The sequence below is a fragment of the Diceros bicornis genome, chromosome 29, assembly GCF_020826845.1.
Source record: "Diceros bicornis minor isolate mBicDic1 chromosome 29, mDicBic1.mat.cur, whole genome shotgun sequence".
Taxonomy (NCBI): Eukaryota; Metazoa; Chordata; class Mammalia; order Perissodactyla; family Rhinocerotidae; genus Diceros; species Diceros bicornis.
The window spans coordinates 11492161-11498204 of NC_080768.1; positions in this window are offsets into that span (position 1 = coordinate 11492161).

A 6044-nucleotide genomic window follows, 5' to 3' on the forward strand; every position below is an offset into this window, starting at 1 on the left:
CTTAGTGGTTGAGTGCTCACGCTCCGCTGCTGGCGGCCCGGGTTCGGATCCCGGGCTCGCGCTGATGCACCGCTTCTCCGGCCATGCTGGAGCCGTGTCCCACATACAGCAACTGGAAGGATGTGCATCTATGACATACAACTGTCTACTGGGGCTTTGGGGAAAAAAATAAATAAAAAAAAATTTGAAAAAAAAAGAAAAAAAAAATACAGCAAATCCTGGGGCCAGCCCCTTGGCGTAGCAGTTAAGTGGTGCGCTCGGCTGCTGGTGGCCTGGGTTCGGATCCCGGGCGCGCACCGATGCACCGCTTGTCAGGCCATGTTGTGGCAGTGTCCCACATAAAGTGGAGGAAGATAGGCATGGATGTTAGCTCAGGGCCAGTCTTCCTCAGCAAAAAAAGAGGAGGATTGGCATGGATGTTAGCTCAGGGCTGATCTTCCTCACACACACACAAAAAAATACAGCAAATCCCATGATAATACTACCCCATCCAATAATAACAGAAATTTGGATATAATGAGAATTTTTAATTGGATCCTATTCTTCAAGTAAAGTTCATATTTTCTGCTTGGATGTGGAGTGGGGGAAATGAAAGGAGGTTATTGAATGATGGTATTGTGATTATGTGGACCTTTCCCAGTTTAGTGAATGGTCAACTATATACATAGTAAATTTTCCTAGCTTTAATTTTGTGCCTTTTTCTGATAATACAGAATGGCTGTATTTATTTATTATTCTTGCTATAACCTGACTCCGCATTTTACTTGATTGATAATTTTGAACCTAAGTATTGTGTTTTGGTTGGATGTTATGATTTTACCTATAAAGAATAAGCAAACTAATCACAAAATCATTCTTAATTCTTTGGATTTCCACAATTAGAACATCTGAATAAGATGACATGAGACCTCCAGAATACCCGAGTTGAAATAGCAATGTTACTAAAATATGGCATTCACAAAACAATTTGCATGCATAATAGATGTTAAATTTTGGAAATATGCTGAAATTGAATGTGAAACCCATTTTAACATATTAAATATTTTTCATAATAAAATATATCCCATGACTGCAAAATGAAGTAAAATATTTGTAGATATGTTCTTTCCTAGCCCATTCTCAACTCAGTCCCTCAGTGAGAGTCTGCCAAATGGCCTCTGCTGATTGACCTGTAAGCCTGTCTCCAGAAAATGTTCCTTAGCTCGGTTAATTTATCTTAAGGCTACAGTCTGCGTTCTCTGAGAATCAGCTACAGACCGTCTGTGGATCCAGACAATCTTGGTCAGCCTAATTTGGGTTGAGCCACCTAAACGGTAATTAAAGCACTAAGATAACACCTTTGTCGTGGCCTTTGGCCACACTTGTATGACCACTTTCATTCCTCACAGCGACTAACTTCTCCTCCCGGATGTGTCCTGTTGACATCCCAATAAAGTATTCTTGAAGTAAAGGATTGGTTTTATGGATTAACGCAAAGTTGATTCGAGAAACTTGAATTGCAGAAAGCCTGCTTCTTGATGTATAAGTGTTTCGGATCCTGCTAAACATCCTAGCTACACGTGTTTAAAAAGAATAATAAAGCAACAGGGGTAGTGCTATGTGTGGCAATAGCAGGCTCTCAGCAAATATTTGTTGGTTGACTGAATGAACTAACGAATGAATCAAGAGATGGGTCTCCTTTATTTTATTGGTAATTATTACTCCAGGTTCGTAGATTATTTGAATGGAATTTGTTCCTTCTAGTTTGAATTCATATTTTTTAAAATCAAATATGGTTTGCAGCAAAGCATGTGTTTCACCTTCTGTGCTTCTGGTTTCCACCTGCTCGGGCTCTACACTGCTGCAGGCATTTAAGGAATATTTGCTGAGTGTCTATCATGAGCCAATGTGTAAAAGAGAATTATTTTATAGCTGGAGAAGCTCCATCCTTAGCTCCAGGAATGACTGAAAATCTGGTACTAATTCTTGACAAGGTAAGCATGGATGAGCTAACTAATGATTTTGAAAGTATTCTTTAGTCTGAACCATCCCTGGTGGCATACAGAGCGAACTTGTTTGCTGGTGGCTTTTACCTGGTGTAATCTGTTAGGCAGTTTGACTTGGCTCATATGACCTGAGGAATAGAAAAGACCCCACTGAAAACTTTCACGACAGCGCTCCTAAAACCAAGATTTCTTGCACACATCTTAGTAGTTCATACTCCACAGACCAAGCATATTCTGTGTGACTGAGAAAATATCCCCAGATGCTGTGTCCACGTCTTTCCAACGCCCAGTGCTTGCTTGCTCCTGAAGTACCACATCATTTGCCTTTAATAAAGTCTTATTAGAAAATGCTCTTTGACATTTTATGAGTGTTTTTAATTGCACAAAATGTATAATCTTTGGAGTCGATTATGAAATGAATTGATGGAAATTTGATATTGCACATATATAGATCTTATTACACACTCATGGAGTGTACAGCACCCTGTTTACACCTCATTCTCCTCTCTCTGAGGGTAAGCTGAGTCTTCCGCACTTTTAGGTACCAAACATATGCAATTTTCAATGAAGAGCTAATAAAATCAGCCTAGTTCTAGGTGCTGTATATTTTGTTACAAGTGTTTCATTATTTCATAATTTGCTGTTTGATAAGAATGATTAGAAAACTGAAAATTTTGTGCAGAATAGAAAGATAAAATATGAAAAAAAACTCAGAAAAGGTCACTAAGAATGACTCTCACCTTTTTAAATTCATACTATAAGCACCTTTTGCCTCTAAAAAATGGAGGTACCATAATTTCTTGTATGAAAACATCAGTTTGATCATCATAAATGGAAATACATTTAGTACTAGGATATGGGTATTTACAGTCTTATTTGATGGCTGTAGTGGAGATCACAATTAATACTTGGGAAAGTCCTATTTATTTATCTGAGGAAAGAGACATAGGACTTTGAGGACCATCCAAATCCTCTGTTAATTGCAATAATAATTACCTTAGTAAATTAAAACTGTTAACATTAAAGAATGTAGTTCCTACTTTTTAAAATATTATGTTAATTTATATTAGAGTAATAAAGGTGTACATTACAAAAAGCAATAGTGCTAAAGATGGAAACAATTGGTAATTCTTTTGGTATTACACTCATTCTATATAAAAATGTTTATAATATTATTATTATTATTTATTTATTTTTTGTGAGGACGATCAGCCCTGAGCTAACATCCATGCCAATCCTCCTCTTTTTGCTGAGGAAGACTGGGCCTGGGCTAACATCCGTGCCCATCTTCCTCCACTTTATATGGGATGCCGCCACAGCATGGCCTGACAAACGGTGCACTGGTGCGTGCCCGGGATCTGAACCCCGGCTGCCAGCAACCGAGTGTGCGCACTTAACCGCTACGCTACGGGGCCGGCCCCTAAAAATTCCTGTTATAGTAGAAATACATGTTTTTAAAAAATCCACTGGTTCCTTTCTACCAATAAATATATGACATTTTTTAAGTTAAGTCAGTGTTTAGTGATATTACCATTATGATAATTCTCAATACTGAGACAAAAATGTATTAGGATCATGATTCTTTTATTTTTGAAAACGTTTTTATTACCTGAGGTTAATAACTGAAGCTTTTTTACATATGCATAAATTTCTATTAACATATGATACATTTTTATTCTCCAAATTTTATACAGATCTTTCAAATGTTAAACAAAATATTTTTTCCAAATTGTCCAACACATCAAATGTCCCACTAGTTTCATATTTCTCTTGTAGAAATATCTTCCCAAACCTCCAAATTTCTATTGCAACATGGTTAAATTGATCTCAAGGCCTGCTGCATATGTGTCATAATATTCCTGATATCTATTGATGCGTAAAATCTATCCCAGACTTAGTGACTTAAAGCTGCAAGTCAATAATTTGATAATGAAAATGCAATTTGGGTAGCAACTGGTAAGGACAGCTTATTTTTGCTCCAAATGGCATCAGCTAGAGTAGTTTCAATGCTGAGGGTGACGAGACAGGTGGATGCTGGTACAATGGGAAGGCTTGTTCTCCTACGTCTAGTGGTTGATACAGGCTACAGGTTGAGATCTCAGCTGGTTCCTCTGGTTGGAACAGGTACATGGGACCTCTTCATGTACTTACGTGGCTCTCTCACAGCATAACGGCTGTGTTCCAAGAGGAAGCCTCTCAAAAGAACAAGGTAGAAGCTCATGAAATTTTGATACCTGACTTTGGAAGACACATAGATTTACTTTTGTCATGCTCTATTGAGTGAGGCAGACACTTCAACCAAGTTCGAGAGAAGGAGTAGACCCCTCCAGTCGACTGTAAGTATAAATGTCACATTATAAGAACAGCATGTGGAATGGGATATATTGAAGTGGCCCTGTGTGGAAAATGCAATTAGCCGGATATCACTATGATTGTCCTGTGTTAAATTCCTTACCTTCACGTTTTCCTCTTTCTTGGTTTACCTCTCAGATTAGCTGAAGTACAACCCCCAGGAGGTTCCCAAGAAATACTTTATGGGTGGTAATGTAAGTTCAAAAAGATTATCTATCTATCTATCTATCTATCTATCTATCTATCTATCTATCCATAGATATATATATATAAACACTGGAAAGACAAAATCTAAGTAATGGTTCCAGAAAGAGAAAATATCATAAAAGATGAGGAAGGATATATCAAAGCAATACAGAAAATATGATTTCTAAGCAATGAAGGATACATATAAAATAAATATATATCTTTCATATTTTATGTGGCTAGTTGTGCTATATGGCTAATTGCACTATATATATAATATATAATTATATATAACTTTTATTTAATATATATATTTTTTTATTTTTTTAGAGTAATTTTAAGTTTATAGCAAAATAACCTCCTACATTATCAACATCTCCCACCATAGTGGTACATTTGTTACAATTGCTGAACCTATGCTGACACATCATAATCACCCCAAAGTCAATAGCATCCATTAGGGTTCAATCTTTGTATTTTACATTCACTGGATTTGAACAGATGTATAATGACATGTATGCAGATTATTTTGACTGCCCTAAAAATCCTCTCTGCTATGCCTATTGTCCTTCCTCCCCGCAACCCGTGGCAACCTCTTATTGTTTTACTATCTTCATAGTTTTGCCTTTTCCAGAATGTCATCTACTTGGAAGTATAGGGTATGGTGCCTTTTCAGATTGGCTTCTTTTACTTAATAATATGCATTTAAAGTTCTTCCATGTCTTCGCATGGCTTGATAGCTCATTTCCATTTGACACTGAATATTCCATTGTATGGATGTACCAGTTTATTTATCCATTCACCCACTGAAGGACATCTTGTTTGCTTCCAAGTTTTGACAATTATGAATAAGGCTGCTAAAACATCCATGTGCAGATTTTTGAGTGGATATAAGTTTTCAACTCATTTGGGTAAACATTAAGGACTGTGGTTGCTGGATCGTATGGTAAGAGTATGTTTCGCTTGTAAGAAACTGCCAAACTGCCTTCCAAAGTGGCTGCACCATTTTGCATCCCCAACAGCAATGAATGAAATATTCCTCTTGCTCCACATCCTCATCAGCATTTGGTGTTGTCAGTGTTCTGGATTTGGGGCATTTTAATAGATGTGCAGTGATAACTCTTTGTTTTAATTTGCAATTCCCTGAAGACGTATAATGTGGAGCATCTTTTCATATGTTTATTTTCTATCTGTATTCCTTCTTTGCTGAGGTGTCTATTAAAGCCTTTGTCTCATTTTTCTAATCTGGTTTTTTGTCTATTATTGTTGAGTTTTAAGAATTCTTTCTATGTTTTGAGTAAGCCTTTTGCAACTATTTTCTCCCAGTCTGTGATTTGTCTTCTCATTTTCTTAACTTTGTCTTTCACAGCGTGTTTTTAATTTTAATTGAAGTCCATCAATTATTTCTTTCATGAATCCTGCCTTTTTGTGTGTATCTAAAAATTCATTGCAAAACTCAAGGTCACTTAGATTTTATCCTATGTTATTGTCCAGGAATTTTACACATTTGTGTTTTATGTT